The sequence below is a fragment of the Haliaeetus leucocephalus genome, unplaced genomic scaffold (assembly GCF_000737465.1).
Source record: "Haliaeetus leucocephalus isolate CR32 unplaced genomic scaffold, Haliaeetus_leucocephalus-4.0 Scaffold451, whole genome shotgun sequence".
In the NCBI taxonomy this organism is placed as follows: Eukaryota; Metazoa; Chordata; class Aves; order Accipitriformes; family Accipitridae; genus Haliaeetus; species Haliaeetus leucocephalus.
The window spans coordinates 3,530,566-3,541,667 of record NW_010972887.1 but is presented as its reverse complement, the minus strand read 5'-3'; positions in this window follow the sequence as shown (position 1 = coordinate 3,541,667).

Genomic DNA, 11,102 nt, shown 5'->3' with positions numbered 1-11,102 from the left:
GGGAGGCCTTTCCCGCCCTCGCTTCTCCCCCTTCCCTCCGCCAGCCAAAACCCCTCTCGCAACCGCCTGAAGCGCCGTCACAGGCTGCGGAGCTGTTCGGGAGCAGAGGCAGCTGAGGGAGCCCGAAAGCGGTCAGGAAAACTGGCTGTGAGCGAGGCAGGTTCCCGAAGCCTCGTGTCAGAGCTCCCTCCCCTCACTCGGTCTTTAAACATGTCTCCCGCTCTAGAAGGCAGAAAATCGGGGAAAGGATAATATATTCTTTGTCATCTGCGTGTAATCAGTTTCCGTCAGTCTTGAAATAACAATCTAGAAGGCGGCGAGGCAGCTGGCGGCCCCAGGTGCCCGTGTCGTTTCTGTCGGCGGCGGGTGCTCGGCGTCCCTGTGAGGACGCGGCTGTGGGGACGGCGTTCACAGCCGACGAGCCTCGTACCGGCGCGTGGTTTCTCAGGGGACCGTTTCTAGGCTGTTTTGGTCAGTATTAGGAAGGAAGTAATAATTGCATTTGGTTTCTACACACTATGAAAGAAATTGCTTCCTTTAGTTACTACAGCAGGACAGAATGGAAGGTCCTTCGTGTTTATTTCCAGAGATGGTTCCTGTCAGCCTCAAGCCAACTGCAACTGTCAGCGTTCACAGAAGAAATCAAAGTGCCACCATCAGAAGTTACTGGAGTGGTCTCACCTGCTCCCCTTCGGTTTCAAACACCCCTCAAAAACACAGGGGACTGTTTGTAATTTGTCACTGCCTATTCAACAAGCAAAACCAGTTGCGGTGCAGAAAGGCCACACCTGGGACAGTGGCTGGAGGTAGTGGGATGGAGCAGGTTTGTCCCTGTCCGTGCACAAGCCCACTCAGATCACAGGAACGGGAGCTGCGTCATCTGGAGCTGAGGATCGCCCCCTCGTAGCAATGATCTCAATTTCTGTGTGAGCTGGTGCCTGTGTGTATGCAGACACTGGGGGCAATGGGAAAGGCAGCGCAGCCACAGCTCTGGCTGCTGGCAGTACCCTGGCGGACAGTACAGATGTAGTCAAAGCCAGCATTGAAAGTCAGCTACCTGTGAATAGGCGTGAGGCCAACATATCTTGATTTCTGTGTTTGGTAAAGCTCTTATTTTCCTTCAGACCGAGAATTCTAGGGTTGTCCTTCAACACAATTATGTGGAGGATCACCTGAGCATCTTTAAGAGGACGGTGGCTAGAAGAGCTCCAAAGTGTTACATGGTTATCTTGCAACCTCTGCAAAAGGCTGGTGTTTTGCGGGAGGTGACCTAATGCCACATGTACTCTACAGATCTTGGTGCAGAGATGTTTCATAAGAATACATTGGAGGTTGTTTCAACTCCTATGAGCTCAAAACGTCACTGATAGTTCCACCTTGGCTGTCTCATAACACGTTTTGCTACAGAAAACTATCCAATGCCATGCCAGGTCTTCCTAACACCAGTATTGAAAAGGCAAAGTACACTTGCTATCCAAAGGGGGAAGAATCAGTCAGTCTGCCAAGGAAACTAAAGGTATAAGGAAGCACAAGCACTTTACTCAATTATACTATGTCTATGCAAACTAGGAGAGAAAGTGTGCCCTGCACAGTGCTGCTGTGGTTAAAAAGCATCTCACAAAAATGATGTGAATAAGAAAATGGCTATCACATAGAGGAGACTCATGTACAGGTCACTCATACACAGCACCACAAACCTGGATGCAAATGTTACAAGCACTACCATAAGCAACTACCACAAAGAGTTTGACGTGAATCATCAGCTGTTTAACAATTAGGTTATTAGATCAGATTTAATCTAACCAGGAATCTAGTTAGGGGTTTAGAACTGGAAGATTAAAACCTTCTCTTGTTGGAGATTTTTTTTTTAATAAAGAGCTTGTAGCTGAATAGTAAATAAGGTTTAGACCTGTTAGAAGATTAAGTGTTCTGCTCTGTTCCTAAGCTTATACTTAAGGCAGTTAATAGTTCTCAAGGTCTGATTGGTAGGGATATGCATGAATTTTCTTAATTCCACCAGCTGACAAAGATCTGAATGACTTTTGCCTCACATTGTCATATAAACACTGGTATGGCTTGCAGTGAGGTAAATCAGCAGTAGTACGGGATTATCCATCAGTGATCCATTAGAAGAGTAATACATCATAAAATATTACAGCAGATTAAAAATGTGTAAAAAAAAAATCCATTAAAAAATCATAGTAAGAATGGGAGCTGTTTGGATTTTTTTTTTTTTACTTTACTTTGCCCTCATTTAACTTTCCAGTTAAAATAGATAAAGTTTATGAAGAATTAAGTTTTTAAAGAATAAAGAAGTTACAAAACAGCAGATTTACTCCACATCTGCATTATATTTGTTGCCTTTCAGAAACATGAGGCTTATTGTGCATGGGGTATACGGTGTGACATGTATAGAGACATATATTTCTATCCTGGAACCACAGGCGGGAGCATGGACACAACCTCAGTTTTCCCAGGTCAGGATCCTAAGACCATTTTTCCTGAGTTTCTCCTCCCACTCTCTCCAAACCAAGACTGCAATCCTACGTTTTCCTTTTTACACTGTATATACTAATTTTGTCAGCCTCTGCTCCCACATCCTGAACAAGGAGTACAAATCGAGCAGTGTTTCTAGGTGATCAGCTAAGACAGACACCCTTATCATGCTTGGACCAAGATGGAAGTTACAGATTGATATTGTGGCAAGCTGTCATCAGCTGGATAACTCTGTAGTACCTTTTTTGGAATTCAGCTTTAACAGAGTCCAGTGCTAATTTGATGCTCCCAGTGTGTGACACTGATATGCCTCATGGACCAGGAATGGGTCACATAGGAGAGCATAGCTTAGGAGGTTCTGGATCACATTGTGGTGACAGCCATTTTTGTCTCCCGAATAGTGAACCATAAAGCAATAGCAAATACAGAAATAAATCATTACAAAGTGCCCTAATTAGGTTTGCCATCTACTTGCATACAGTGTTGTGAATCACTTTATCAATAGGCATTATTTCTTTATATATATAAAGTTCCTACTTTGTGTAGTAATTATAGTCTAAAACCCCTGTACAGTCTATTCACATGAAGAAAGGTGAATTGCATTGTTAGCTTTGCAGCTTGAATTGAAATCCTAAAATTCTACCACACAGAGAACACATCCTCTGGTGAGTCAGTGTCCTCCATCCAAACCCTTAAAGACCCACAGGCAACAAACTACCTGCAGCCAAACTAATGATTTTTCTTGATAATGTTTCACCTTTTTAGTTTTTATAATAAGCCATGATTTAACTTCCTAATCATTTAAAATAGTCAAATGAATATCACTAGTGTCTGCAAATACAGAAATTTCTCCTGCCTGGTTGCTATTCACTCTTCCTTTGAAAGGTCTACTAGTCATTCTGCTATTGTCCCTGCATGACCTACACAAGGGGAATTGGTTTTTAGTTAAATTATACTTAAATGTACAACACTTATAATTTCTTGGCAACTCTGTTCTGCAAGCTCCTCAAAATGAGCATGCAAGCCACTTCATTGTGAAGACATATTTTCATTGCTCTTCAAAACACTTCTGCCTTCAGGAGCACAGATTTACCTGGTGAATTTCTCACAAGTAAAATAAAAAATGGATAGCTGCAAAGTATCCAGCAGATTTTCTTCTCAAGAATGTGTTAGTGAATACCTCTCATTTGTAGCTTTACAGTTGTGCCCCATGTTATCAGGACATTCTGATTAAATTCTCATTAATTTTGGCATCATAGAAAAGGAGCTTTAACATTTCAAGTGGGTGTTAAGTTGCATTAGGACGTGTGTACTCATTCTGCCTGAATTCTTATTCATGCACAAAGAGTTGTAAGAGCTTTTTAAAAAAGTAGGGTGTTGCAGCCCTCACTGTAGAACTCCTTGGTGTGTATTTTGTTCTCCCCATGGTGTAAGTTACATAAGAAAAAAACCATACAGTATCATGCCAAGGCAGGTTTCTCTGAATAATGAATCTTCATTCAAAGATTATTCCACAAATCCAGTCAGTCCAGTTGTGCAAACTGTACTTATATTCCATGGGAAATTAGAAGGAGGACTTCAGAATTTTGTTCCTGATTACTGTTATTTATTTTCTGTAACCCTTGTTGAAAAGGGTAGGAGATAGCAGCCTTCCTTTCCAAATGCCTACCAACAATGCTGTCACCTCATATTTTAGGCTACGTGACCCACAACCAAAGAATCAAGATGACAGATGTGTAATAATATGAAATCTTTACTCACCTACATACAAAAAATGAACCATTTAAACAGTTTCACTGCCAATTTCAGAATAACATTGTAATTGGAAGCACTTTCTCTCCTCAATTTCCTGATGTTTCGTAAGAACAAACTTGAAAAGAACAGTGATAGTATAAATACAGCATACTACTTTGCAAATAATACTATTCTTTTCTTAACCGCAGTGTAAAAGCAGAGTGACTTCCAGTTTACTTCCTGAATCTGAAAATGTTGCACACATATGGCAGAAAAGTAACTGTACTTCAATTTTATGCTAGAGTTTGTTTCTCTAGAACAGCTTGATAAGTTGATCGTTTCATGAAATACTTAGAACTTGTAACACAACAGTCTCTCTGCAATGCAAAAAATATGTAACCAAAAGATGTTGAGATTTAAATGTTTCTACATGCCAGAAAAATCTTACTAACCAGTATTAGTCATATTATTTACACATTTTCTTAAAACTGACCCATACACACACTTCTTTTCTTTTTTTTTTAGCATATTCAATAAAAAAGGCTGTGTATGAATTTTTCAAATCAATATTAACCTTTTTTTCTTAAGCTATGAAAAATGTAATCTATTTCTGTTTGGGGAATTATTACTAGGCAAGCGGATGTTCTGCTGGATGCTGTTAAAGCTTTTCAGTGCAGTAAATATTGTTGATACAATTTCACTGACATATGGATCAGAATAATATAGATAGTTCATAGCCAATTGTTTGAAATACATTAGTGTATGAGCATCTTAGAGGAGTGGGAAATAAAACAAAAGCTTGTAAAGCTTGCTGCCAGTGTCTAGATCAGTAAAGAAAGAGTTGATTGAAAACATACCAGTTTTATAGCAGGGAAAGGATTGATATCTTATACAAGGTCAAATATGTAGAAGAAAAATTATCATCCCTTATTTGAATAAAGTATAAATATTGATTAGATTTAACATAAGAGCCTGGAAATAAAATCATTTCTAAAAATATGTGATTATCTATTAAATATTCACCCAAGAATTAGAATAATAAGGTGACCAAGAAACGATCTAGTATATAAACTGGAACAAACAAAGAATTACAAGCAGCCTCCTTGCAGTGTAATCAATCAAAGACAGTTGCACTTAAAGTTATGTGTGTGAATGCGTACTGACAGGGTCCATTACTAGCACAAAACCAAAAAATGAAATAGCCATTTCCCAGTAAACTGCACTCTTTGCAGCTGATGATTATCTTCTCGAAGGTGAGTTGGCTCATTCACTCTCTCGTTGTAACCCTCCAAAACTTCAGGTCTTAGAGAAGGAAGCATAACCTTAGTCACCAGCAACGCTCTGAATGTGCATATTGTTGCTGTCACATCCAAGGAGTTATTTTTGCCCTCCTAATCGTAACAGCAGTTAACTACTCATGTGTGGTGTTCTCTAAACACCTGACAAAGACGATTCATGACCAGCAAAAAGAAGAATCAAAAGCTAAGAGTTTTATTTTTGGAGAAGTGAAAACAAGAATAATTTATTACCACCCCTGATTAAACTAGTCAATATATTTTTAAAGTAAGGCATTTTCCAAACCACAAGATGTGTCCCTATGTGGGTCAAGGAAGCAAAAGAGCTATCCTCATATGGAGGTGGAGAGTATGAGAAGAAATAACTAAGTTATTCACAAATGCATTAATTGCAGTTAAGACAGTAAAGTAGGCACGAAAACTATAGCTCACTTGGCAGGGTGTAACTGGGTAAAAACAGTTCCCTGAGAGGTCATGTAATCAGTATGGCAGGTGGTTGTATTGTTATCCTACAGGCATTATAAGACGTCCATCAAAATTGACATAAAACACATGAACTTCAATGGATATTAAATAAGGCCACAAAACAAAATTTTGCCCCCTGATTTCCAGCAACATTTCCAGTTCAGCCACACCAACTTACCTATTTTTACTTGCAGAAGGGAATCTCATTTCTGCTCTAGTGTTGTAGTTGGTGTCTCAAAATACTAACATAATGCAGACATAGCTATCCTACCTCCAAAATGCTTCTCTGACCTCAGCAGTGCTCTGAAAGAAACATCCAAGATTCTGATATATGTAGTGAAGAGTGACATTGTCCATAGCTGCTGGCAATGCAGGAGGAGATTCTCATTTTGGAAGAAAACTTGGAATGTAGGAGTTCCAAAGTTAAACAGCAGTTTCAGGCTGGCTGTCTTGGTAAGGGATGGAGATAACACCTTGGTTTACCAACTTCCTTTGAAATGTGGTATCTATACCAGCCATCTAAATATAAAGAGACCAACAATGAAGAAAAGGTATCCTGACCTTTCTAACAACAAGTATGAATTTGGAAGGCCCTTCTACTCCTTCACATTCTTTAAACTGCTGCACTGCTGCTGAAGTGGACAGGGAGGGAAAAGGATTTTCAACATAGACCTACTACACCTCTCACATACAGATTACAGCTGTTAAGAACAGGCAGACCATTTTTTCCAAGTTTTACAAAATGTGTCCCTTAGGCAGTAGTTTCAAAACTACTTGGTCATTTTGAATTTAAAGTCTCGCGAAAATGTTTCGTTTCCTCCATAAATATTTGATTCTTACCCACACAAAACAAGAAAATTGGAAGAGTTTTGCAGTCTCTAATTCTTTCTCACCACTTAACAAAGAATTTGGTAAGGATGATGTTACCAGAAACTGAATCAATCAATTAGTGAAACTACTTATCTCATGCTTCTACTGAAGAAGTAACATGGGAGATTTGAGAATATTGAAAGAGCAGTAGAGTATGCAAACCATCAGGGTGTTTTGTAGACTGCAGCAGCTTTCGAGATAGAGCACAAGGATTAAAAAAAAATCTCATTTAATTATTTCGTCTCCCACCGTTGCTGTCACCTTCTATAAACAACTGAGTAAAGGAAGATAGACTAGGAAAAGTAAACTAAAGCTTAATTAAGAAGGTATTTTTCTTTCTTTCCTACTCAGGCCCATGCATGTATCTTGTCCCTAGGATACAGCAGACATGCCATTTCCCTACTCTGCTAATTAGAGACACCATATTCCCTGAATAGAGCGTTGGAGGTATATTCTCCACCATTTGTTTTTAAAGCAGAATGACAGTCACATTTATAACCTAGAAGTAACAAGTATTCATGTAAGCACAGCCTATTTGCACATAGCCACTTCAATCAAATCGACATTTCACGCCTTTTCAAAACCAGAATTGTTCCAAAAGAGATCAACACTGAAAGCCTTGGATATGACACCAGAAAAAGTTGTAGTAGGTGGAGCTGAGACAGGAACATTTTTTTAGGCTACCACTGAAAGCTTATGGAGGCCTGAAAGACATGAGATCTAATTATTGTATCTGAATACAACTGAAACAGCGGAGTGACCAATAAGCATGCAGAAAATAGACTACCAAGCAGAGTATCTGTAAACTATCAAAGGAATAATTAAAATCTACCCAACATGTCTATGGCATGATATGAGGATATACAGACTGGGAAATACCTAACCAGAGTTTTTAAAGTTGCCTATCACAAACTGAATAAACAGTGCTGCCAATAAGTGGATTTTTCTGCATGTTTATGCATGGATAAATAACCAATTTAAAGTTGCATTATAGAAGATAATAACTAGGAGGAGAATTCATAATACAATGTATAAGGAACTGGCATATAAAGGGGATGCATAGCTTTCCTCCTTTGGACTCAGGCTGTTAAAGCTCAGTGTGTATCGTTTAATCAGCACATAGCATTATGTTTATCTATCATACTGCTCTCACAAAAAAACTTGCATGACAAATGTACTATGAAGGAGAGTGTCACAGCTTTATAAGGTTGAGACTTGGAGTAGGCAATAGGTGCCAGCAGGTGAGCAGTGGCATGTTGAAATACCATGAGTGGGTTGAGTCTCAAGTATTTGGAGTACCAGCAGCTCCATAGGGACAAATGTGCCTGAGATTCCGATTAAATCCTTATTATTTTCAGCATTATAGAAAAGGTACTTTAACATTTCAAGTGGGTGTTAAGTTGCTTTAATCTGATGGCCAGTCACTGACCATAGCCCTGGGGCCTCTGGTATCATCCTGTGCCTGCACTTCCAAGGCATCTGCTACTATCACCTGCCTGTACTTTTCTACATTGTGTTTATTGTAGGGTCATAGATAATTCACTCTGCATTAAGGACTACTTGTCATTACTACGTATTAGTTACAGAAATACATATAACAATAAGCATTAGCACACAATTGTACAAAGCTAAGCAAAAGCTAGGTTGCTTGTCAGATAATGCCGTTACAACTTAGCAAACTGAAACAAAACTCCAGTCCAGGGACAGCCTGACAAGTCCTGCGGCTGGTGTCCTTAGCTTAGCACAAAGCCTGTGGCATGCTACATGCAATGGCAACACCATATTTACTGGGCTACAAGGCTAAACATGCATGGTCTCTCCTCAACACTGCTAGCTGCAGAACAGGGGTCCACATGCTTAGATGCCTGAACAGTATTTTAATGCTTTGGCCACTTTAAACCACATTCTCATCAGCAGCCAACCTCTCCATCTTTAATAGGAAGGACAAACTCAATGTCTCTCAGATATCACTAATAACCTTGCCAGACACATTAAATGGAAAATGTCTGTAAATATGTTGAATATTAGAGCTGAGTATCACCCTTCACATAACAAACAGAGTAAAGCTATTTAGGGAGGACATTTCCATCTAAGAAAAGTCCCTGATACCTTGCAACATATAATTTGCATAACCAAGAGATGGCAGCACTCCATCAACCATTTGCCTGAAGCATTTATTTGAAAATGATTATGCGTCTGTAAGCATGATACCTCAGTGTATGAACAACACTAGCAGACTAAAAACAATGGAATAACAATGAAGCGAGACCAGTGATTATTATTCTGTTGCTCTACAAAGGTCTGTAAAGATGAAATTCATTCACCAGTAACTTGAATTATTTTTTACCCAGCTTATACTAAGAATAGGACATAGCAAGTATTTTTTTAATTTTGTTGTCTCATAGATGTATCTTCTCAAAACATGTTTCATAAGATAACAAAATGACCTAACTCCCTTTTACTAAAACTTAAGAAGCATATATATATCTATATATATATCTCAAATATACACTTCCATTTAAAGGACTCTCTCAGCCTTTCCTCAGCAGCTGGGAAAGTTCCCTGGTAATGATCTTAAGGATCAAGGCACCTCTAAAAATCTACTTATATTACATATATACTGCTGATGATTGTCTCCTGCAGACTGATGCTGACAGAAATTGGAGGAGTTTAGCATTTCCCAAAGGCCTTCAGTGTCCCGTATCATCAGGCTCACATGTATACAAGAGGTTTGTTAGCAGAGATAATTAACCTCTTTTACCACATTCAGTCCAATTTACTTTTAGATTCTATGAACAGTGTATGGACTTCAGCAACAGTCTTCAAACAATGCTACATGGGAAATGAGTAGCACAACTATATGGACACTATGAGGTGATTAGGAAACTGGATAAAAGGCAGATGACAATGAACTGGACTGAAAAGGAAATTGTTGAACTGAGATGTTGCTGTTGGATGAGTTTTGAGAACAGCATTATTATGAGGACATTCACAGCTGACTAAAATTAACACTGGTTTCCAGCTCTGTTCCTTATTGCTGGAACTCATTTTTCTAAGAAAAATGCCGGGTTCAAACAACATTTATTATAGTTCAGAAAAACACATCACTAATAAGTTGCACATCACTAAGGATCCTACTGGCTTTTGCATCTAAATATTATTCTTGCTTTAAAATATCTGGATTGATTTTCTACTATTGCAACCCATTTTACTTTAGTCTCTCTCTAACTTCATTGATGTTACACTTAATTTAATCCAATACACAAGGAGAATCAGTTTGTTCTCATAGAAAATACTGGACATAAGTTTTGGGGGATTTTGTTTGGGGGTTGTTTGTTTGTTTGTTTTTAATGTGACCTTGTTCTTCCATTATATCTCTGTCTACTGAAAATGTCCACCACTGTTGCATTCATTCCTGATGCTTCTAATTATACAAAAGATCATCTATCTTAGAAGACCAGCAGGTGGATTCAGTTTTGTTTAACAGCTTAAGAAATACTATGCAGCAGGAGTATCACTCAAAAAACAATTCAGTCTTTCATGAAAAAATACTAAGTGTAGGCAGTAACTAGAAACTGGAATGGCAAGTATGTTTTTATTCTTTTACTCTAACATAACATGTACATCTTAAATTACAACAATCAGACTACATGAGACTACAGTTATCATGAGAACAAGTCTCTAACTGATCTTCTCTTTTTGTTTTTTCCTAAAGCATAAGGTGACAGCATCAACTTTCTCCTCTTTCTCACACAAATTAATCATGCTGCCTATAATGAGCTCCAGTGTCACTGGAAGGATATCCATGATGTTGTACATAGGAGCTAGATCAAAACACTCCAAGGAGCTGAACAAGTTCTCCAAAATACAGATTGGAAGCTAAGTTTTTCTGACTCTAAGTATTTCTATTTATGGGTCTGGAGTCCCGATTCATTATTAGTTTAATACATTTTTCAGAAGGTGACAAATGAAATCTCAAGAACATGTATTGCAAAAAAATTTATAACAGCATGTTTCTTGAATTACAATTAACTCAATGGAAATCCTGTCTTATATAAATATGCTTTAAAAGACCAGACAAAATTAAATATCATTCCTGGCAGTAAAAATAATTTTCTTTTTTTTCTCTCTGAGATGATCAGTTCTTCCGGAGCTTCTCTTCCACCCACACTGTGATGTGGTTGTATCAGAATCAATAATCTATTTATAGATAAAAGGACAATTTTTTACTCAGCAGTTAGT